Source organism: Castor canadensis, chromosome 6, assembly GCF_047511655.1.
Source record: "Castor canadensis chromosome 6, mCasCan1.hap1v2, whole genome shotgun sequence".
Taxonomy (NCBI): Eukaryota; Metazoa; Chordata; class Mammalia; order Rodentia; family Castoridae; genus Castor; species Castor canadensis.
In genome coordinates, this window is record NC_133391.1 from 79,325,837 (window position 1) to 79,350,733 (window position 24,897).

Consider the following 24,897-nt stretch of genomic DNA (forward strand, 5'->3'; position numbering starts at 1 on the left):
TACAGCAGAAAATCTTGACTCTACAGAAGAAACAAAGGCCTGGTACAGTAGCAACGTCTCACTAGTAGAGTACTGGTAGTGGGTGGCTGGCACAAGGCCTTGGGCTCCATCCCCTCAGGATCCATGCAGCTTTTCTTCCTTCCATGGTCACAGAGCGTGCTGTGTTCAACTGCCTGCCAGAAGGTCTGGTTGGAATGTGCTTGAAAGATGAGTTCAAGTGATACATCTCATGGATGGGGCCATCACACCCTCTTTGGAATGGAAAGAGAACTATAAGAAACTCATCAGCCCTCCCAACGGAGAGGGAGAAGTTTCTTGAGTATTCAAATGTCACCCTTGGGCTAGAAGTGGTCTCACCTGAGTCTAGAGCCTGGAGGCTGACACTTCTAGCCTAATGAAGGAAGGAAACAGCTTCCTGCCCAGAGGTGCATTGCACAGGGGCCCTACTCACTCCTGGTCACATTGCACTTGATGCAAGCTGTGGCTGTGTCCGCTGAACTGACCATGGGGCCAAGGAGCCAGGCCACCGAGGCCATTAGCACAGCACCATACCCACTACATTGGTAAGAATCAGAAAGGAGTAGCCACCATGGCAGTCTGAGAGCCATGTTGTTAAGGCCATATGTGACTGAGCATGCCTGCCATGGGTACTGATGCATCCATAGTGTCCTCCTGCTTGGCACTATGCCATATTTGCAAAGTGCAGAGTCAAGTGCTAAAGGCAAGGAGCCAAGATGCCTAAACCCATGTCACAGTGACCCTGGCAAAGCAGTCTGAGCATGTGATATGGCACATTACTTCTTAAGGATCTGAAGAAGAAAATCTATTAGAAATGTCTGTCTGAGATGACCCCAACTGCTTTCCACACTCTGCTGCCATGAGATGACCAGATGGCAATGAGATAACCTGGAGGCTATGATGGTCACAATTGCTGCACCTGTAGTTTGTGCATGTCCCAGGAAGCAGAGGTGGAGGGAAACAAAGTGAAGGTGCACTGGGCAGCCAGAATGGTCCCTACCAGCTGGAAGGAGCCATTTTCCTGCATCCATGGATAGGCAGGGGAAGGACTGCATGGAATGGGCAGAGAGGTGAGCCAGGTGGGCTGTGCTGGTCAGCCAGTTAAAGGAAGATGGACCAGAAAAGGATGCCGCCATCTTCCCTCAAGATCTTCATCCCTGTGAGGTCCTGCATCAGACTTCAGGAGCCTGTGGTACAGGGCCCTGTCCTACAGGCCCTTGCCCACTACTTCTGCCAGCACAGTTGGACTTCCCTAGGTTTAGCTGTGCTGCTGGGCCTCTGCTCTTCCCCATTCTCAGTGCTCATAGGCCTGAACGTTTCTCCTCAAACAATAAATGCCACTGTGGAGGGGGCTAGGCTACTACAGGATCCCAAGTCCCTGGCAGGGGCCTTTGTTGAGATTTCAATAGAAATCAAAGATATTCACCAGGAAGTTGCTGAAATCTTCTCTAGCCAGTGGGCTGCAAGTTTCCTTCCTGTGACCATCACAGGAGACACCTTCAACCATGCCCTTGAGGTCTGTGATCCTTAGTGCTTTAGGGAGCATCATGTCAGCATCCCAGTGTGGAAGACCTTGAGAATGGAGCTAGACCCCAGGGCCTTAGGCCTCATGAGTGTCTAGGCAGCAGCAGGCCACTGAAGAGCAGAAGACAGCTCAGGAGAAGGGCTGAGCATGCATGGCACATGGTCATCCCATGCGTCTTCAGTGCAGCATCCCTTTGAATGCAGACATTCATTCTACAGGGATGTGCTACCTTGATGTTTGTTGGTACTTGAGATTTTGCTCTTGACTAAAAAACAAGAAAAAAGAAAAACAGACATGGAAGTTATAGATGAATTGTCAGACTCTGCTGACCCTACTCCTGCCTCTCCATGCCCTGCCTGTGTACTGCCTCTGATCTGGACAGGTCCTACTGTCCTGAGACAGGACAGGAACCTTAAGATCCTGACACAAGCAGCATTTTCCCTCTCCTACCTTGACCCCACCCTCAAAATGTGTTAGCAACTTCGTGCCTGTGGGTTCCTCAGAGAGACAGGCTCCAAGTGAGCAGTGGTTTTCATCCCAGAGCAGCAATGAAGAGACCTCAGTGAGGCCCTGGAAGGGAGATGGCCCGGGAAGCTTGTGCCAAGCCCTGTCAGCCCAGGGAAGCCATACAGAAAGATTCTCTCTGAAGGAAAGAAGAGATTAGCTGAGCCTCCCCAAAGAAGACAAGTAAAGAGAACACCGAAACATTTCCTTTAAAAGGGAGCAAGAGCAGATGGAAAGAGAGTTTATATTAATGAAATCTCCGGATATTAAGGATGAAATGAATGCCAGGGAAGGTTATTATCATTTCATTAGAACACAAAGGAAGAAACAAACACGTTATTATGTGAAACCAAGAAGTTATGAACAAGGGAATCCAGCAGGGAAGTTATTAGCTGGGTTAATTAAAACAGAACAAGCTGGTTGAGTAATTCCGTCTGTAGAACACAACAAGGAAGGCATAATTCATTGCCCTTAAGAAAAATACTCGGGGTTTTTTTTTTTTTTCTTTTTTCATTTACCAGAAATTCTGCACTTTTGATATTGTCTCATAAACCCAAAAGATTTATTCTTGTCAAAACCTAATTGATTTAGTTAGCACCAAGATGTTTTGTTAAAGAGACTTCAATTCTGATCAGAAGAGATGGGAATCCACCAGAGACTCCAGAGCCCAGACAGCCAGAGCCACTCCCCATCCCAGGACCAGAGGCCCCTCACAGGTCCCTTTAACACCCAGCCTGCAGGTTATGGGAGGTGGCAATAAAAGGTGGGATGAGCCTCAGTTATCCTTCCTAGTGGCCCTGGGGAGGACTGGGCTTCACAAGGTTTTCTGGCCACCTTTGTTTTCCTACTCCCTCTTGCCATCTTAAAAGTGGGAACTCCTCAGCATGACACGTTGTCCCTGGGACCATCAGAGTCAGTCCTTCCAGCCAGCTCTGTTGGCAACCAGCAAAAGAGACAAATGACTAACAGGACTAACACTACAGCACCAAGTCACTTCTGGAGCCTAGAATCCACTCCTTTGAGGAGAGCTCATGTATCTGAGTTGCTGCGCCCCTCAGGGAGCTGAACAGTCCCAAGTGTGTCAGTCCCCAGATGGCCAGTGGGTCCCATCAGCTTTCGGATTTTGCTGGGCTCCTGTTGGTCAGCCTTATGGATTACAAGTGAGGTTCTGGGTAGGGCTGGACCTGTGGAAGTTGGACTCCAAGGGTTACTGCTCAAGTTTAAGTACCAGAAAGCCAGAGTTCCCAAGTTCTTTGGCCTCAGAACACAGGTACAGGACTTGAGTGAGAGCTGGAAGGGTCTTGCCAAGGTTAGAGCCCCTTTAAACCTTTTGTTGGCAGACAGGAAGCTGGGCCCCAGAGTAAGACAGAGAAGAGTCTGCAACCTATCTGAGGCCACAGACCTAATTAGCAGTGAGCAGGGCAGGAACCAAGGTTCTGTAGTAGCCTATTTCCTCCCATTTCAGGGCTGTCTACCACAGACAGGCCTAAATCCTCAAGAACACAAGATCCATCTTAAAAAAGCTTAGCGCATGCTCACAAACACTGCTTCCTAATTATCATAATTGTCTATTGCTTTTTAAAATGTTTAAAAATCTTATTTTTAAAGCAGTTTTAGGTTCATAGCAAAATTGGGTAGAAAGTGAGAAAATTTCCATATACCCCCTGTCCCCCACACATGCACAACCTCCCCCAATGTCAACATTCCCCACCATAATGGTACATTTGTGACAACCGATGAACCTGTGTTGACATATCATTGTCACCCAAAGTCCACAGTTTACATTAGGGTTCACTTTCAGTGTTGTACATTCTATGACTTAGACAAATGCTTAGTGACATGTCTTCACCAGTAGAGTATCATACAGGACACTTTTCACTGTCCTACAAGTACTCTGAGCTCCACCTATTCATTCCTCCCTCCCCAGCCTTGGGCAACCACTGATCTTTTTACTGCCTTCAAAGTTTTGCTTTCTCTGGAATGTCATGTAATTGCAATCACACATTATTTAGTCATTTTAGATTGGCTTCTTTCACTTCCTAATATGTATTGAAGTGTCCTCCATGTCTTCCCATAGCTTGATAGCTCATTAGTTTTTTAGCACTGAATAATGCTCCATTGTCTGGATAATGGAGGTCATCTTGGTGGCTTCCAAGTCTTGCAATGATGTATAAAGTTGCTATAAACATCTGTGTGCAAGCTTTTGTATGGGCATAAGTTTTCAATTCATTTGGATAAATGAAGGGAAAAATGCAATTGCTGGATATATGGTGAGTGTGTTTACTTACAAGAAACTGCCAGACTGTCTTACAAATTGACTACTATTTTGCATTCTTGCCAGCAATGAAGGAAATTTCCCAGTGCTTCATATCCTTGCCAACATTCAGTGTTGTCAGAATTTTAGATATTTGCCATTCTAATAGATGTGTAATGGTACCTCATTGCTGTTTTAATTTGCAATTGCCTAATGATATATGATATGGAGAATCTTCACAAGCTGTATGTCTTCTTTGGCTAGGTGGTGTCTCTTCAGATCTTTTACACACTTTTAAGTGGATTATTCTTTTTTGCCATTATTGAGTTTTAAGGGTTCTTCGTATATTTTGGATAACATTGCTTTATCAGATTTTCTTTTTGCCATGCTGGGGATGGAACTCAGGGCTTTGTATATGTTAGACAAATGCTGTGCCACCAGGCTACATCTGCATCCCCTATTAGATGTACTTTGCAAATATTTTCCCCAGACTGTGGCTGGTCTTCTCATTCTCAATATTGCCTTTTGCAGAGCAGAAGTTTTTAATTTCAATAAAGTTCAGCTTGTCAGTTATGTCTTTCATAGATCATGCCTTTGGCATTGTATCTGAAAATCATTGCCAAACCGAAGGTTATATAGATTTTCTCCTGTTTTCTAATAATTTTGAATTTTGCCTTTAGGTCTGTGAGCTATTTTGAGTTCATTTTTGTGAAGAGTGTAAGGTCTGTGTTTAGATTCAGTTTTTTGCAGGTAGATGGTGAGTTGTTCCAACACCATTTTTGTGAAGATTATATTTTCTCCTTTGAATTGCCTTTGCTCCTTTGTCGAAGATCGGCTGGCTATATTTCTGCAGGTCTGTTTCTGAGGTCTCCAGTCATCAACCTGGCTTTGCTCTCTCACTGATACCACGCTGCCTTGATTACTGTAGCTTTATAGTAAGCCTTGAAGTAAGGTAGTGTTAGTCCTCTGTCTTTGGTGTTCTCCTTCAATATTGAGTTGTCTGTTCTGGGCCTTTCACCTTTCCATATAAATTTTACAGTCTATTGATATCCACAAAATAACTTCTTAGGATTTTGATTGAAATTGCATTGAACCTATAGATGAAGTTAAAAATAAATGACATATTGATAACATTGAGTCTTCCTGTCCTTGAACATGGAATATGGAATATATCTCTGTTTATTGAATTCTTCTTGATTTTGTTAATCAGTTTTGTCATTTTCCTAATATAGATTGTATACATCCTCTGTTAGATTTATACCTAAGTATTTAATTTGGGGGAGATGATGTTAATATAAATGATAATGTATTTTTAATTTCAAAATTCACTTGTTCATTGCTGACATAGGAAAGCAATCGACTTTTGTAAATCAATCTTGTATCACTCAACCTTGCTATGTCATCACTATAATCACTTTGTCATTTGCCTTTAAAACAGATACTGCCTTAGAGGATGATAGTTAAACTTATTTTAGTTACCACATTTTCTGTCCCCTTTGGGCTTTCCTATATGTTCTTTCTTTTATCTAAAGCATTCTCCTTAGCCAGCTCATACATAACTATTTGGGAGGCTGAGAAGATGGGGTGAGGCCAGCCCTGAAATGAGTTCTCATCTCAACCAACAGCTGGATGTGATGGTACATAACTGTCAAGAGGCCGAGATTGGGAGAAACATGGTTTCAGGTCAGCACGGGCAAAAAAGTTTGGGAGACCCCATCTCAATAGGAATAAGCTGGGCATGGTGCCATGTGCCTTGTCATCCCAGCAATTGTGGGATGCATAAAATCACAGTCTATGCTGGCCTGGACAAAAAAGCAAGACCCTATTTCCAAAATAACCAGAGTAAAAAGGGCTGAAGGTGTAAATCAGGCAGTAGAGTACCTGCCTCATAAGCACAAAGCCTTGAAATCAAATTCCAACCCCACAAAAAAAAAATTCTCCTTTCATTCCCCTCAACTTCCACTCCAGATCATCTCCTCTTTAAGCAGGGTTAATCTTCAAGGACTCAGAGAAACCACGTTTTACACAGAGAAGCCTTCTGACCCTAGGAGTCTGGGTTACCTTTCACTTACTGCATTCTCTGGAAGATGCAATCCCTGTCTTTAAGAAACACATAACTCATACCACTCTTGGGGATATACCCAAAAGACTGTTACTCCAGAGGCACCTGCACATCCATGTTTATTGCGGCACTATTCACAATAGCCAAGTTATGGAAACAGCCAAGATGCCCCAGCACAGACGAATGGATTAAGAAAATGTGGTATCTATACACAATGGAATTCTATGCAGCCATGAAGAAGAACGAAATGTTATCATTCGCTGGTAAATGGATGGAACTGGAGAACATCATTCTGAGTGAGGTTAGCCTGGCCCAAAAGACCAAAAATCGTATGTTCTCCCTCATATGTGGACATTAGATCAAGGGCAAACACAACAAGGGGATTGGACTATGAGCACATGATAAACACGAGAGCACACAAGGGAGGGGTGAGGATAGGTAAGACACCTAAAAAACTAGCTAGCATTTGTTGCCCTTAATGCAGAGAAACTAAAGCAGATACCTTAAAAGCAACTGAGGCCAATAGGAAAAGGGGAACAGGTACTAGAGAAAAGGTTAGATCAAAAAGAATTAACCTAGAAGGTAACACCCACGCACAGGAAATCAATGTGAGTCAATGCCCTGTATAGCTATCCTTATCTCAACCAGCAAAACCCCTTGTTCCTTCCTATTAATGCTTATACTGTCTCTACAACAAAATTAGAGATAAGGGGAAAATAGTTTCTGCTGGGTATTGGGGGGGGGAGCGGGAGGGGGTGGAGTGGGTGGTAAGGGAGGGGGTGGGGGCAGGGGGGAGAAATGAACCAAGCCTTGTATGCACATATGAATAATAAAAGAAAAAAAATAAAAAAGAAAAAAAAAAAATAAAATAAAATAAAACACATAACTCATTTAGGAAACAAAACACAATGACAACAACAATAATAATAATAAATAAATACTTAGCTCAAAGAACTTAACCTGGACTAACTCATTTAATCCTCCCACGTGTGAAAATTAATGAGAATTCTTAGTCCAAACCTGCAGAATCTCTCCTCAACCTACAAAATAGACCACAGACATCCTAGATTGACCTAGAATCCTTCACATTAGAATTTTCATGTCATCCTTGCGCAGGGGCCATACTAACCTTCTCTGTATATTTCCAATTTCAGTGTATATGCTCCTGAAGTGAACACAGCCTTCACATCAGGATCTCAATCACTTTTCCAAGCTAAGCTGGTCTACTCACTATGCCTTGTAACAGTCTATCATCCTACGTCTGAACACTTGCTATTCTCCCTGTTTGGAATGTTCCTTGCAGTCTCATTCCTCCATGACCACTCTATCCTCCACACTTTTATAGCACTTATTTTCTATACCATTCTTTTTTTTTTTTATGAATCTAAGTAAGTTTACAGGAAAAAAACTTAAAGAGCACCAAAAAAGTAAATCCTTACCACCCTCCACAGCCTCTCTGGTTTGGGTTGAGAGCCTTACCCAGCTTTCTCATGTGGTCTCTGCCTCACTCAATTGCCATATGTTGTTTGCATTCTTCATACGTTGACGTGGTCAACCTATTTGTCATTGACCATGATGTACACTCACTGCTCCTCTTTTAGAGCCCTGTGTTGATATTCTAACTCAAGTTTGTTTCCTAAATATTTGTGTGCCAAGTATGTGTAAGAGACCACACCTCTTGTTTGTTAGTCTGGCAATTGTGAGCTCTTTTAGGTAGGGACTGACTTCAGCATAGCCGTATTTCCCACCATCATTAACTGCCTGTTCAATTGACCTAAATGATCACAAAGCCAGAAATTTAACCATGTAACTCACCCTCACTTCTACCCCAAACACACTAAACCCTTAAGAGCTAAGATGTGGAAAGAGAGAAAGTCCAGGAACCTTCTCCAGGCACTTGATCTGTCTAACATTGCATCTCTCCTCTTGTCTCCTCCTACAGCCCCTCTTCCCTCCAGAGTATCATTTAACTACAGAGATTCAGGGAACCTTGAAGATCATTCTCTCAAGCAGCTAACACACACAAGTTAAACATAGGTCCCTGACAAATGCTTCTTATATTTAGTAACAAAGAGTCATGTGAGGCCCAAGGAGTGGTGGGTGAGGAGGGACTCCCTACTTGTCATTTCCTTGACTTTGAACGTAAGCTCAAAATGCAGCATTGCCTGCTTCATCAGAATGCAGAAACCTGGTCAGGTTCCCCTGCCTTTGGAAGGGTAATTATTTTAGAAGCATTTTGTACCCACTTCCACCAGCAGGCACAGCTAGATCTGAGCAAAATTTTTATGTGAAAATTCTGTGAAAGATTAGAGAGTAGTTATTTACTTTACAGAACAATTGAAGAAGGGCTTCCTCCAAGTAATGCAGTCCCATCAATCGCAGAAGTATGATCCAGTGGACAATGACCTGTGGCATCCCCAACCCTGCCACTCACCACCTCCCACCTCCTTGAAGTTTCTTCCTTCCTGGCTGTCTATTCAGCTTTTGTACTAGTTGACCCACTATTTCAGAGAAATCTTCTACTATTTCAGCGAAATCCTCTCCTAGTTTTTTTCCCATCCACTTTGATTCCTTCCTGGCCACTCTACTGTCCTACCTCTGTCCACTTTCTCCCTGGTAATCTTGCCTGCCATGGCAGCTTTTAATGGCCCTCAAAATTGTCGACCCTGGCCTTTTTTTTTTTTTTTTTTGGCAATACTGGGGTTTGAACTCAGGGCCTCACGTTTGCTAGGCAGGCACTCTACCACTTAAGCCACCTCATCAGCCCTTTTCTCTCTTTCTCTCTCTCTCTCTCTCTCTCTCTGTGTGTGTGTGTGTGTGTGTGTGTGTGTGTGTTTGTGTGTGTGTGTGTGTGTGTTGGTTATTTTCAAAATAGGGTCTTGAGAACTGTTTGCCCAGGCTGGCTTCAAACCACAATCCTCCTGATCCCTGCCTCCTCAGAAGCTAGGATTACAGGCTTGAGCCACCAGTGCCCTGGCTTCTTGAGCTACATTTTTATATTTCTGCTAAGCACATCCTGTGAGCAACGCAAAACCAACCTGTCTAAACAGCATAATCAGCAATTCCCCTGCTTACCCAACGTGATCAGTGTTCTAGCCACTAATGTTCAGGGGAACATTACTGATGGTACCAACCACATATTGGACTCTCAGTATCCTCCTCTAATGATGGTAATGCCCTCTCTATTTCACTAAGGACACTGAAAGGGACAAGATATCTGGAAGCATGCATTACTATAAAAGAATACACAAAGAATAGATGTTATAGGGCCAGGTATGGTGGTACATGCCTGTAATCTCAGCTACTCAGGGGAGAGTGGGAGGATCGTGGTTCAAGACTGGCCCAGACAAAAAGTTCTAGAGACCCCCATCTCAACAAATAAGCCAGGCCTGATGGTATGTGCCTGTGATCCCAACTACACAGGAAGCGTAGGTAGGAGGATAGTGGTCTGAGGCCAGCCCTGGGGAAGAAGCACAAGACCTTATCCAAGACATAATGAAAGTATAGAAGTGCTGTGGGTGTGACTCAAGTGGTACAGCACTTACCCAGCAAGTATAAAACCTTGAGTTCAAACCCCAGTACTGCCAAACAATAACAAAAAAGAAGAGGTGTAATCATTGTGTTGTCATCTTTGACTTTTTACAGGTCACCGCTTGCTCTCCATCATCTTGCATTACCATTCCCTTCATTTCTACATCTCATCCATCCTTTTATCTTGATTCTGGATATGACCGCCAGGTTCACATTTTTGCATCCACTGCCTGCCTTAGTTCTACAGCCTCTAACTCAGTAGTTCCCAGACTGCAGTCCACATAATAGTTGCTAGGAGAAACTTATTTTTGAAAATGCAATTGTAATCACTTTAACAATGGTGTTGGGACAACTGAGTATCCAAATGCAAAAAATACCTCACACCATCTACAAAAATTAAGACAATATTAATCATAGACCTAACAGTTACAAAACTGTAAAAAAAAGATCTGTAAATCTGCAGTCCCTCGGGTTAGAAAGTGATTTCAAAGATAGGTCGCTATAAGCACATAAGAAAAAACAGACAAATTGGAACTCATCAAAATTAAAAACATACTTCCAGGAATGCCGTCAAGACAACGAAAGGCAACTCACAGATCGGAGAAAATGCTTGCAAGTCATTTATGTATCTGATAAGACTTGTATCTACAATAGTTAAAGAACTCTTGCAACTCAATCATAAAAAGATAAATGACCCGATTAAAAAATGGGCCTATAGACTTTTTGTCATTTATACCCCAGTAAAGCTAGAAAAGAAAGTAGGCCATGGATCTGAATAGATGTTTCTCCAAAAAAGGATATATAAATAGCCAATATATACCAAAAAAGATGTTCAACATCATTAATCATCAAAACCACATAAATGCACATCAAAACCATAATAAAATGACACAATATTCTAAAAAATGTTGACTGGTAGACTTTAAGTGGGTGAATTGTATGATGTTTAAGTTATATCATTAATATAGCTGCTTTTGAAAAACCCAGAGGGTACTACTTTGCATCCCTGAAGATAGCTAGAATAAAAAAATCAGACAGTAGCAAAAGATAACGTGGAGAAATTGAAAACCTTGTAAACTGTTGGCAGGAATGTGAAACACTCTGGAAGTTCCGCCATAGGCTAAACAGATTTACCATGTGACCTAGCAATCTGATTTCCAGGTGAGATTTCAGGCAGCATGTATGTACAAGAGAAAAAATGAAAACATATATCCACACGAAAACTTTTCACAAATATTTATAGAAACATCCTTTATAAATACTAAAGTAGAACTAATCCAAATGTCCATCAGTCGGTGAACGTATAAATCATATGTAGTACACCCATACGATGGAGTACTACTTAGACGTGAAGATAAATGCTACAACATGGAAAAATCTTGAAAACGTTATGTTAAGTGAAAGAAGTCAGTGACAAAAGACCACATGTTGTATGATTCCATTTATATGAAATGTCCAGAATAGGCAGTGGTTGCCTAGGAGAGGAGAAGAGGGCTGCTAAAGGGTACAGCCTTTCTCTTGGGGGCAGTTAAAATGCCCTAAGATTTCTTATAATGATAGTAATTTTTGGTCTATAAATAGACCAAAAACAATTGAACTATACACTTTAAATAAGTCATTTTTAAGTCGTACTGGGCTTTGAACTGAGGACCTCTTGCTTGTAGGTAAGCAAGTGTTCTACCATTTCAGCCATGCCTCTAGCTGAATGGGTCACTTGTTTGTATGTGAACTATATCTCAATTAACTTGAAACTGTAGTTATAAGGGAAGGTTGGTGGTATGAAAATGTTATAGACAACTTTAAATGCCAAGTTGAGCAGTGAGCATTGGATTCTCTACGGTCAGTTTTCTCAAAGGGTATCTCAGATACCATTTCATCAGAATAGTAACAAATACCACGTCCTGACCCCACCCTGGAGACTAATTCAGAAGGTTCTGGATGGGACTGATACTGGCATGTGTAGCGAGCACTCCAGTGAAGGGGTAGCAGGAGGCTACGGCCCATTGTGGAAACACTGCACTGATCAGTCTTGCCATCCCCAGACTCCTGCTCCATCGTGCTCCGCGCCTTGCTGCCAGATGGGCCTCTGTGAGTAGAGCTTGGTTTGGATCACATCCTGCTCAGAGCCCTTCAGTGTGCTCCCGTTTCCTCAGCATGAGCTCTAAGCATTCTGCTCAGCCACAAGTCTTTATGTCTGTCAACCTGGAATCTTCCTCATTCTCTGAACCTGCCTTGTGGGATCCTGCTCTAAGCCTTACTAGGCTGTCCCATCCACCAGGAAATTGTCCCTTGTACTCCCATCCCATTCTTTATAATACACATGTCACCTCGATCCTTTCATTGTAACCAACCAATCCTCTAGAATTTACCACACGTAACCTTTATAATCTTTTAAGCTATGCAATTCTGCTGCTTGCAAATCAGACAGCAATACTTAAGAGCATGCCTGTGGACCAGGTGGCATAGCCCGGCACCCGGTTGGAGTGCAGAAATTGGGGTAGCATTTGAACGGGGCCTTTGGTGCCCAGTATGTGGTGTGGCCATGACCTTGGAGTTACGCGGGCATGCCAGAAACAAAGTTATGGTGGCAGTCTCTTCCAAGGAGGTCAGCATCCTCCTGGGGACCCAGAGATCTGGGGCCTGCATCAGATACCACTGGAATGTGGGCAGGACTGAGGGGGTCGTGGCCACCACCAAGCCTGTCAAGCCTTGGCAGCTTAGCTGGTGCCAGCCCCTCACAGAGACTGGAAACTGCTGATCTGAATCCTCATTTCAACTGGTGACCCCGAATAGACAGACTCTCGCTATGCCATTGTCCTCTACCCACTAAATCACCCTGTCTCCGCAGGAGGAGAGAAGGCAAGAAAGCCATTCACAGCCTATTTGTTAATGAGCTCTTAAAAATAAAATAATGATTGTCAGATAATTATCTTACAATGTGCCAGGAGCCCCTTGCAACCACTTCAGTAATTACATTAAGCCTTTCTATTTGTAAGAAGCTAATAGGAAACAAACCATTAATTAGTATTTTGTCTTTCCTCCCACTGCCCCTTCCCCTGGAATTATGGGGGCCACACCCAGAAGCCATAGAGCTGGCAGGGAAAAGACAAGCCACAGCTCACTGAGAGGGATGCATGGAGAGCAGCAGGACCATTATGGCCCTGGTGAAACTAGCCCCAGGGCCTACCAACCTGCCATGGCCTGGGGCCCTCCTGAATGGGGCCCCTGGTGTGGCCCTGTGTCCGTTCCTTTGGTCCTGGAGTAGAGTGGCTGGTGGTTGTGGATGAGCTGCACCCAATGTGGGCATGTTCCCAGGGGCCTCAGAACTAGTGGGTGGGGCGGACACCTGGGCAAACAGAAGTAAGAAACAGGCAGGAATGAATCAAGGACAGCTTAAATATGCAGAAATGCAGCTTATACCTCTGGGCAAAAATAATCCCAAACAAAGTTATGTAATGGGCGGGAGGGATGTGACAGGAGGGATGAGGATAGGGAGCGTATTCAGGTTTGAGTGAATGAGTGAGTGAGAGAAGAGAGAGGTTGAGAATGGAGTGGGAGGGACCTGGGGCAGTTGGCACTGCAGTTCATGAAGCAGCTGTGTAGGGTGGATGTGCATTCACTCACAGGGTTAGGGGAGGGGGTCCTGGTTCTATGTAGCTCCCTAGTGCTGAGGTGGCCAGGATAAGAAAAGGCCACAAGCACAGGTGTGGGGCTTGTGGTGCCATAGTTTCCCTTATATAAGTCAGCATACCTCCCCCTGACCTCCATACTCCCATCCCCAGCTCACATCCCGGCTCCAGCCATTTCTGCTCATTGGAATTTTCCACCTCCTTCTATAGGAAGCCCACCTTGACAGACCACCCAGGTCATACTGAACTCCCTCCAAGGAGTTATACTTAGTCTGATCCTGTACTAAGTAATTATCCTTAAATTGTTGTTGCTATTCTACACTGTGATTTTTGTCCCTCAGTGTAGTGCTGTCCTCCTTCTGGATTGTAAGCTCCTTGAGGACAGGGTCTTTGTATCCTGTGGTGCCCAGAACTGTGCCAGTTACAAAATAGGCACTGAGCAAGCATTGTCTTGCACTGAGTCATGGACCCAAGGAGCAGGAGAAGGCAAGGCAGAGGAGAGGGCACAAAGGCTTTGGTGAGGACCCTCAGGCCATAGAGCTGTTGAAGCCACTGACTGCTTAGGGGAGCCCTGGGACAGAAGAGTGATAGTGTTGGAGCCACAGAACCATTTAGAAGAGACTGTGGTATATAAAATTACATCAGAGAGCTACTTAGCTGAATGTCAGTCAGAACCCAAAGCAATGCGAGCAATTAAACAAAGACTCGTGGTAGGCATTTCATTGACCACAGTGTTCATAACCCACTGCTCCTGACTGCTGAAAAGGAAGTCACACTCAGAAGCCTGGGTGATGGAGGCAGAGTGGAGAAAGGAGATTTAGAGGTGAGTATGGATCCAAGAAGGCCATGAGGTTAACATCATTGTCACTGTTGTAGTGGTGACAGGAAGGGAGTGTTGATTAGATGCTGATGCAAGGAATTCTGAAGAATCATAGGCAGCCCTGTGCACATTCATAGGCAGGCCTTGGAAGAGTAGGGTTCCAGAGAACCAGTGGTTGGTCTTCCAGAAGTGGAAGGAAGACTACAAGACAGCTAGTTGGAAGGGTAGATTTTAAGGGACCAAATTCCCAGAGTTGGGGACATTACTTGGAGACTCAGAACTCCTCTTTGAAGGTTTTATTGCTAGAATGGCCCTGGAAGCATATTTCTACTTGCCCTTGGTGTCACAGGAAAGTAGCCACTGAGGCCCAAAGAGAAAACATGAATTCCCCAGAAAGCACCAGAAAAAAACTGGCTGAGCTGAAAGGAGAATGCAGTTTCCTGACTCTATCTCCTTATCACATCTTCTTGGACTTGGTAGATCCTGCTCTGGGTGAGTTGTGACATTCACAGCTGCAGGTGCTCCAGGAGCCAGCAGCCTCCAAGTTCAAGTGCTGTGTGCTTTGTGGTTAAGCTTTCATAAGCTGCAAGTGGGGGCTCTGAGGGAGGGAAAGGGGTGATTTGGGGTAGAAATAAGGAGGAGCACAAGGTCAGAGTTGGCTTTCCGATGTCCTTGACAGCTACTACGACCACTATGAAGTCAACACCTGTGAAGCTGTCCATTGGGAATTCCCAAGAGGGCTAAGGATGGCATGGAAGCAAGCACCCAGACCAGGCCAGAGAAGTTGGGCTGTGGTCCCAGAAGCAGCCAAACCTGGGATGGCAGGGCTGGGCAGGGCAGGGCTAGGCTGGGCAGGGCTGAGAGAGAGGAGAATTTTTTCCCTCCAGGCTCATAAATGCCTATATTGGGCAAGGCCTCTGGTTTCCTTGGGCGGTGACCAGGAGTCTCTCCAAATTTGCCATTCTGGCTTGAATTGTTTCCCTCTGTCAAGAAAGGGACTGTGCCCTTTTAGAGGATCCTCCGCAGTCCTCAAGGGGCTGGGATTGGGTGCTGGCTCTTTCAGCCTGACTTCCCAGAGCAGATGGAGAACTGGGAGTAAATTCCTCCTGAGAAGGCTGGCCACTCATTACCTGTGCAAGACCAGGTTGGAACCTACAGTGAACAACTAATTACTTTTGGAACCTTGGCTCATCCAAGTGGCTGATCCACACAACTTGATCACTGTGTCCCCAGGGTGGTGTAGACAGTAGCTAAACCTTGGTGCATGGTCCCCAGAGCCCCCAGGCCAGCAAAGAAGTCGTTATGTTGTTACATAAATAAATTATGTACTTACATGGGACTTGGTGTGTAGGTGCAAGTTAGTATATTATTGCTATGTAATTATGCAGTTAACTTGAAGAGCCAGGCAAACAGAAGGGTTGAATCACCAATCCCCCTTCTCCTCCCTTCACCATCCCCCCACCCCCCTCTATACCCCCACCTCCCTCTACACCCGCCCCCCCAAAGCAACCAGACTCCCACTTCTCACCTCAGTGAGAACTGTGGCTCTGGGTCACAGCAGATCAAGTGCTGGAGTCTTCCAAGTGTCTCCTTGCAGATGGGGCAATGTACCCTAAGGTTATACCCTAGAAGAGGCTAGTAACAGGACTGCCTTGCTAACTCACCTGCAGCAGGGCCTGGTACCAGGCCTTAGGCTTGCTGTCAGCCCCTGCTTGCCTCCTCCAGCCTCACAGCTGCTGACAACAGCTAATGGCTCCTGCCAGGCCAAGAAGCCACAGAAGAGAGGGGGCCAAGGAAGAGCGTGGGGCTAGGAGAATGTGTTGTGTGCTGGTAACATCTCTTCCTCATCTATCAGAACCCGTATGTTCCTTAGGTGGGAGGAACTCAAGGTCATCTAATCCAATTTCACATTTCCAAGTGGGGAGGCAGGCCAGAAAGGGAAAAATGACTTGCCTAGGGGCACACAGCAAGCTCTGGGGATGCTGGAAGTACACACTGGCCTGCCTCCTGCTCTCCTGGCCTCTGCTCTGCTTCCCTCCTTTGTCCTCTCACTCACATCCTCCCCCCGCCCCCCCCCATACATACACACATACACGTTGTTGGGGCTGCTCCAGGTTTTTCACTTCCTCTCCCATCCTGCTCCCAGCCCTGCCCAGGCCTGCCTGTCACCTCACCTCTCCCCTCATCTGCTCTCCCATTGCTGCATGGCTTTCTTCTCCCAGCCCCTAGAGCCAGGGGAGTCTCTCCACACTCTCTTTGGCCAATGCTTTCCTCTCTCTCCTTGTCCCTCCCAGCTTCTCCTAGGATGAGCCTGCCCCTTCCCATCCACCCCTTCTCTCTCCAAAGAGGGTCTGAAATGAGGGAAAAGACCAAAGTCCTGAGCAAGGAACATGAATTATTTCGTGAGTCTGGTTGGATGGGCTGAGCCAAGAGGAATCTCCTAAATGGTGTAGTTGAGTACAAGGATCCTTACCCATGGCAGCCAGGTCAGGAATTCAAACTCTGATCTTCTGTCCCCTGGGAGAAAAAGGAAAGGAGATGGGATCAAAAGAGTCTGACAGAAGATGACCCTCACACCTTAGCCCTATTGGGTCTCTGAGTACAGGGAGTGGCCCAAGAAGGTCATTTTTAAGTGTCCTCATTTCTGGGGGATCCAAGATGAATTTCCTCAGCCACTCAGTGAAATCCCTGTCAGAAAGGCCTATGAGCCCATTTTTTGGAAGGGGAAACCACATCAGAAGCTGTGGAGGCCTGGGTTTGGAGTGACATCCGTTTCTGCTGTTGCAGGGCTTGGTGAAGTTCATATGCTTCATGGGTGAGTGTGTGTGTGTTGAGCAGGCACAGTTCAGAAGGACCAGGGGTCACAAGCCTGTGCATGGCTCCAGATTACCTGCTCACTCATATCAAGAGCTTTTCTGCAGTGATCTTGATCCCGCCACTCCTTCAGCCACCCAGATTCCTGGAGCCTTTCGGAAGTGGTGGGCACAGGAGTCTGGCACATGTCTCCCTGTGTGTAACTGAGCACCCACCTCAGCCCTTTTAATCCAGACCACATAGTCTCCTCTTCATGGCTGCCCTGTCCTCTTTCTGAGATGGATGGAGGCCTGAATCAACCTGGGTAATAGAAAGGACGTTAGGGTGCTGAAGCTAAAGGACAGAGTGCAGCTTTGGGGAGAGGCCTGTCCCTCTGCTTCAACAGGATGGAGTCTCTCCCTGCCAGGAGGACGTTCTGGCCCCCATGTGCTTCCTTGGCTCTAGCCAGGGCCCCCTGCATCCTAAAGTCCTGGGGGACTGAGCTTCCCTGGCTCTACAGAACCTCCTGGATGAGTGGGAATTTCTGTAGCCCACAGGGATGGCATTTTGCTCTGTCTCCTCCTCTGGCAGCCTCATTGGGCAGGTAGCAAGGAAGAGAAGCTTCATGATTTGGAAGCACTGAACTGGGGGTGACTGGCCCCCAGGGTAAAACTGGTCTTCTCGAAGGACTTTCAACTCACACAGGAGCATATGGAGGTATAGAGATAGCTCAGGGGTGCCTTATCCTGGAGAAGGGGGGGTCTCAAGAGATGCTTAAGGCCCTCTCTGGCCTCAGGTCATGGAAGCTCTCCCTGAGAATTCCCATGGGGTGGTGAGTTCAAGGGGAGAGGGGCAAACTCTATCTTGGGCCCCTAAACACTTCTGTAGTGAATTTTATAGGTAAGCCTCATGGAGCCCCAAAGTCTCAGGTGGGGGAAGGGGTAGTGTGGTTTTTTTCTTCCCCTTTTCACTCAAAGGTATTTTTGCACATGACTCAAACAAGTCTAAACTTTCCTAAACTTCAAAGTTTGCCTATGGCACGGCCTCAAAGTGGAAGGGAAAATGTTAAAAAGGAAAAAAAAAAAAAGTTTGTAAGCCAGTTAAGCATTGTGTTTTTGCTTCTTAAAGGAACTGAATTAACTCATATTACTGTTAGTGTCCTGTTGTGCAATAGGCGAGGGTGATGTGATTGCTTTGCTGTCCCAGGCTCACTTGCTCTGCAAGAGGTTGTACAGGGCATCACACAGCCTGCGATGGCAACGGGCTAACCCACAAGATCATTTTCTAGCTCCCAGAAAGAGCTCTGGTCCAGGCTGGGGGTGCCCCAATACTCAGCTATCCTTACACACACACACACACACACACACACACACACAAGAACAGCAGGAACCCTGCTGGCTTGTCTCCTATGCATGCCACAGCCTCTCTTCAGCTACCAGTGACCTGGGCACTCTAAGGCTGAGCCTCAGCCTTAGAGCTATGGGGACTGTGCATGTCCTGGGACCAGTACCTGAAGGGCCTTTCCCCTACCCCTTCTCTTCTGTCTTCTCCAGTAAAACCATAGGGCTGTGCATAAGATCCAGGATTTAGCAGTTACTGACTTAGGCAAATAGCAATGACTTCACCTCTCTGTGCTTTGGTTTCCTCCTCTGCAAGTAGTCAGATAGCAGACTGACTACTTCACATCTGCAAAATGAAGATGGCAGACCCACTTTGAGTGGGACAAGGAATTAGGTGAGTTAATCCAAGGTTGGCTCCTCTGCCTACTACTGTCTTTACTACCTTTCCCTCTGTTGGAACCCCTCAGCTGCTCCCATCCAAATCCTACCCATCTTTCCAGCTATTCCAGCCCCGCCTCCCTCAGCCTTATCTGTACACCCCAGCCCCTGGAGAGGACTCATGCCCCCTGGAATTTCCACAGCATTTTTGACTGTCAGGAAAGCTGTGCCTAAGAGGTCTTGTTGGCCTCTCCCATCCTCCACCATACTGTGCTCAGAAGCAGACCATTGCTCTTAAAATAGAGACTGGGGTTTTCACTGTGCCTGCTACATCCTGTTTGATTTGACCATTGTGCCTCCTCTCTTGCCTCCTTTTAGAGCATGTGTACCACCCCTCTATGCTCCCTACACCTCACATGTACTCATGCATCACACACACACACACACACACACACACACACACACACACCTTGGCTTTCCTTTGATTTTGCAAAGTCATAAATGTTCCTTTCTGCCTCAGGGCCATTGCACATGCTGATGCTTCTGCCAGGAATACTCTTCCCAGCTCCCCTTTAGTCTGGCCAATTTTTGCTAATTCTTCAAACCCCAGTTTAAATGTTTTCCAGGGAAAGCCTTCCCTCACTGCAGTTTATTTCCTCTGTTAACCTGTATATCAATATATATAAATGTTTATTCAATGAATATGTCTTCTTAATATTTAACACAAAATTTAATTAATCTATTATTTGTTTAATTAGCTGTGTATCCATTCCCACCAAAACCATAACCTTCATATTAGGAAGACCCATGTTTGTATTGCTCACAGTCATGTCCCTAAGCACTTACCGCTGTGCCTGAAACACAGACAGCCTTTCTGCATATTTGCCAACTGAATGAGCAGAGGTGTTGGCTAAGTCAAAAAGGGGAGGAAGGCCATCCTTGGCATAGTGTGTGCAAAGGTATGGAGAGCAGACCAAGCATCATGTGTGAAACCTGCAGGAAGATGTGGCTGAGGCACAGGTTTAGGGACTGGAGGTTATGAGTTAGGGCCTGGTAGAACAGGACTTTGGCTCCTTGTAAGGAGCTTGGGTTTAACTCATTGCTAACATTAGGTTTAACCTATGAGTAACAGTGAGTGAAAGGATCTGGTTTGAGTTTTGGAAAGCTCACTCTGATGATCCTGGGGAAGCCAGACTGAGAAGGCAAGACTTCAAGCTGGGTGACCTGGTACAGGAGAAGGAAGTGAACCAAGACACTGTCCCTGCACTGGCTCTGAAGGGATGGTTATGAGTGCCATTTTGGAAACTGATTGAGCAGGGAGTTGGATAAGTGAGGCCTGGGGGCTAGGGATGTAGCTCAGACTTGTATAGCATGTGTGAGACCCCAGATTCAATCTCCAGCACCACCAGACAGAAAGAGAGACAGACAGACAGATAGATGAGACCTGGTCTTCACCCAGGACTTCTTGCTGCCCCTTCACAGAGAGCAAAGCTACATACAGTGGGGTAGGTATTCATTCTCCCTTAGTTTAAATGGGGAATAAGGGATTTCTCTTACATTTGGTTTCCCCTGAGCTGGCCCCTGGTGAGACAGGCTTGAGGCATCAAGAGCACCAAAGATCAGTCCTCTATGTGGACATCACCTCCATCTTCTCTTTCTGTGCTCCCACCCCCCCACACACAAGTTTAGCCCCGAGGGGCAAACCTGAAGCCCCAGAATCCCTGGCCTTGACCCAGAGCCCTAGCCTCCTGCAGGCTCACCTAAGGAAGACCCTGTCCAGAGAAGCCCTGGGACCCTCTGCTGAGGAGGCAGAGGACTGACTGGGATGATCTTTGACTGGGATTCTAGTAGGGATGGCTGTAAGGGGACACCTCAGGCAGAGCTAGGCAAGCAAACCGCAGGCTCAGGCTTTCTGGGAGCCAGGAGAGGGAGAGCCTTTGCAGTGTAACCCTTTCAGCACCACACCCAGTCAGGAGACAGGAGCCAGGGTGTCCTTGCTCACAGCCCTCACCCTGTGGTTTGTGGGCTGTGTGGATGAGGGGGTAGAAGGTGTAGCAGCCTCTGAATTCACCTCACAGGCCTTGCAGAAAGGAGCCAGCTGGAGCTGCCATGCTCGTGCCTGGGCCCTGGAGCCGCAGGCAAGAGTGTGTGGGAGGGGGCTATGAGCCACCTGGAGGGCCCAAGCTCCTGCAGGCTGTAGCCCAGCCTGACTGGGAGGGGCTGCTCCTCCTGCCAGGCACAAGGGGGGGTGCGCTAAGGGTATTCCCCAGAAGGTGGTAGCCCATGGGGCTAAAAGCCAGACCTTGAGGCGTGAGAAGGCCCAGGCCAGCAGTGGGGCAAGGCTGTGGGGACCAACTGCGGAGGCAAGGTGCTTCCTCCCTACTAAGCTGGCCAGTGGGCTTCCCTCTGGTCCCTTCCTGGGCCCTTCTCTAGCTGTCTCCCCACCCCCACGCTGTCCTTAGCCTGGTCCTCGCTAGGGGATCTCTACTCCCTCTCCCCAATCATGCTCAGGCCCCCATCCCTGCTCAAGCCCCCTCTCTCTGGCAAGGAGGGCTGTAGCACTCTGCTAGGACGCCTGTCCTGCCTACTTCGGCGGGTCCTGGGGGGAGCCCAGGGCCCGGACCGGCCGCCCACGGCCCCCCGCGGCCTGAGCCGGTGGGGCGGGAGGGGGGGCGAGGGAGGCAGGCGCGGGAGGGGAAGAGTTAAGGCTCGCCGCTCCCCTCCCCCGGAGGGTGTGACCGCCTATAAGAAAGGCGCCGCGCTCGGGTACTGGGGCTGCAGGCGGCGGGGGCGCAGCGCGGCAGCGGAGAGCGAGGCCATCCCACCGCCTGGGACCTGGGGCAGAAATGTCGGAGCCCAGGAAGAGGGGCCGCGGCCGTGGCAAGAAGCAGCGAGAGGGGAGGAAGCGGGAACGGGAGCGGGAGCCCGATCCCGGGGAGAAAGGTAGGGCACCTCGGCGCGCCCAGAAACCCCGTTTCGCTGGGAGAAACCTGCCGCCCGCTCACCCGCCCCCGGCGCCGCTCGGGTGAGTCTGGGGCTGAACCAGCAGCGCCAGGGTGACAGGCACCAAGGGCGTGCGTGTCTGCGTGCGAGCGGGTCGGCGCGGCTGGGTGGGCAAGGGACTGCACGCCCGGAGTCCCGCGGTGGCAGCGCGCGACTCTTCCCCGGGCGACGCGTCCCCACGGAGGGGCGGGCGCGAGCGCTGCCCGCGGGTACCGGGCGCAGGCGAGCGGCACTGGGAGAGCGCAGCCCGCCGCGGGGGCACCGACAGAGACCGCGGACTCGTAGACGGGAGGCCTGGCCTGCAGCGCAGCGCTCAGGGAGCTGTCACTGCCTCCTCTTCTTCCAAGGGACCCGAGCCCGTGCGCTCTCAGGTTGCCCCCACCCCGTGCCACACCTCCCTCCGTTCTGCTCCATCATTGGAGCCTGGGCTGCAGCGCCCGCCACCTCTGCAAACTCAGGGGATGCCCTGTCCGGCTCGCGAACCCCTGGGAGTGAGATGCCGCTGCTTCTGCGACACATATTTCACTCGGAAGTGGACCAGACACGAGGCAGTTGTCCCCCTCTGGTCTTCGTTGTGGGGGCCTTTGTATTCTGCTCCTATATGGGTGAGCAGAGCCACCGGCTGAGACCAGCTTTGGTTCCTTCACTGGGCACCTGCAGGGTGAAGGAGTGATCTGGCCTTGGGCTATCCAGCAGTGGGACTAAGTAGGACGTGTACAGCCTCCCTGTGGAACCAGGTTTGCCTTGAGGCCCAGTGGGGGAACCCCTGGCTTCTTCCTTCTTTTTTCTACTTCAGGCAAGTGTTTTATTCATGTCTGCTTTGTACTAGCCAGCAGCCTAAGCATGCCCAAATGCTTCATCTCCATCTAATCCTCATCATAAACCCCGGGGCAGGTGGTCCTGTCCTCATTTTACAGAGCAAGAGTAACAGAGACTAACTGAGGTTAAAGTCACAAAGCACTTTCCAGAGGTAAGACTTTGGGCTTCAAGTTAGCACTCTCTGAACAACCATGCCCATCTTGAGAGATGTCTTCCCCCACCCTTGGATGTCCCCCCCAGGCTGCAACATAAAAATGACTTCAAAAGAGCATTTGACTAGAAGCTGGAAAGCTTCAATAGTGGTTGACACTCTAGCCAAATCTCTTTTCTACCCCGAATTTCTGTATAAGGGGGTGGAAAGGGAAGTAGCAAGGCTCTGGTCACTTTATTCTGAATAGCCTAAGGATCAAAGGCTGACTTCAGCTCAGTTGAGAGAAGCAGCTAAGGACATTTAAAGGCCAGGCTGCCTCTTGGCCGGTTTTTGCTGGGCAGGTGTCTAGGAATCCTCCCTAAGGGCTGTTGGCCAGCTGTGAATGGGATGTGGTCAGCTCATGCTGGGCACTGGTAGTATGGGATTGGCGATCTGTGCTAGTCTGTGACCTCAGGGAACACAGGCTTCCTCTTTGCAGGATCAAAAACTCCATGGATTTGGCTCAGTGAACCAACCCCAATAGCCCCCTCCTCCCTCCCAACACATACACACTTATCCTGGGCTCTTTGGGAAACTGGCTGTCAAGGATGCAGGAACTGAACTGATAGCAATCCACTAGGGCTTCAGCTGGTGGGATTTGCCAGTAGCAGGGAAAGAACGTGCCTGCTGCCAAGGATAGAGTACTCACTGCAGCAGAGGTCAGGAGAATGGGTTGTGAGGGGGAGAGTCCACAGGCCTCTCAATTATCTGTTCCAGCATCTTCTATCCCTCCCTGTGAGAAAATCCTTAATGTCTCACTGTAATCTTTCCTACTGTCCTTTTTGCCCCTGTACCCTTTTGTTTCCTGTTTCCCAGTGGCCAGCTAGTTCTTCAAAATGCTTTCTTCCAGGGCAGATACCAAACAGACCCAAAGCATGAACTAGAGGAATCTTGGGTGTTTGGAACATTCTAGAATGTGGAGAGCATGGGAGAGAGTCATGCTCCAAAACAAGACAACAAGAGAAAGTACCATGGCAATGAGAACCAATAGTCTTAAATCCCTAGACTAGAGGGGTCTAATTTGAGCCCGATAGGATGCATGATTAAGATGACAATGGCCTACAGAGCTAGAGGTCTCCCCTCTCAACTTCCCCCTAGGCCAGTCTGAGGCTATCAGGATTCTCTTATTGCTTTCTCAGTGGGGAGAGCATGGGCACTTGACAGCTGGGCAGAGGTCTTAGCCAGGACCAGGCCACATTTGGTTGACAGTTTGGGAGGTGTAACATGGAAAGAGTGAATAAGTTATTCACTAGAACCTTCAGCTTAGATGTGAGGAGAGAATCTGGAAGGTGGGAGGGAGAAAGCAGAGAAAGAAGAGGGCATTAATTAATTGCCTCCCCCTGGCTCCTGAACACATACCTAGCAGCACCTCAACTCCCAGTAGTAGGAAGGGGGTCCCTCACATTCTCACCCCCAAGCAGTGTGGGGAAATGGACTCTTCCCCTGCCTCAACACAGGAGGGCTGGGTAGAGCAGAGCTGCAGGTGTGAGCTCTGCTCCATGACTCACGAAGAGTTTGTGGGGCCTATCTAGGACAGCCCCCCTATTTCCCATTCCCCCTGATCCCAGGGGCACAGCCTTGGCAGCCTTGGTAGCAGTGTTGGAGGTCGGTTATAGGTCCACTGATAGTATTATGGGATGCCACAGCTGGAAGCCAGGCAGCTGGGAGCCACCCCTGCTTGCCTCTGTGGGAGTTGAGGTGCTGCCTCCCTCTCTTGTCTCTAGAAATGCATTTTGCTCTTAACTCTCACCTCCATGTGGCCAAGGATTCTCTGCCTTCAGTCCTGTGTCCCTGAGAACCCCAAGCTTAGGGGAACTTTGGAAGCAGAAGGATCTGGCCTCAAAGAAAATGATGACCCTGTACTGTGTTATTTTAGAGAGTAACTTTTGGATCTGATTCTAAGTTACTGGCCTTTTCTATGTGACCTTTGAAAGAGCATTTGGGATTTAATGGAAATGTCTCCACTGCTGAAGCTCCCATGTGAACTGGGACTCTGCATCTTCCCATGGAAGATATGGGGGTGGGGGGGTG

At 47.8% G+C, this 24,897-nt stretch overlaps 1 protein-coding gene, 1 long non-coding RNA gene and 1 other non-coding gene across 5 annotated transcripts in view; 1 reads left to right on the forward strand and 2 right to left on the reverse strand.

The window, feature by feature from the left end:
- Nucleotides 1–13,254, reverse strand: part of LOC141424145 (uncharacterized) — a 50,902-nt gene extending 37,648 nt beyond the window's left edge. Inside the window, exon 1 of the long non-coding RNA XR_012449045.1 lies at nt 13,086–13,254. This is a non-coding gene — a long non-coding RNA (uncharacterized lncRNA). The remainder of the gene's footprint in view (nt 1–13,085) is intronic.
- The window catches only part of Nrg2 (neuregulin 2), a 189,751-nt gene that overhangs the window by 113,833 nt on the left and 51,021 nt on the right, over nt 1–24,897 (forward strand). The window lies entirely within an intron of this gene.
- On the reverse strand, nt 7,431–7,541 carry LOC141424428 (U6 spliceosomal RNA). The gene has a single exon (XR_012449362.1). It is a non-coding gene; the product is annotated as a U6 spliceosomal RNA (small nuclear RNA).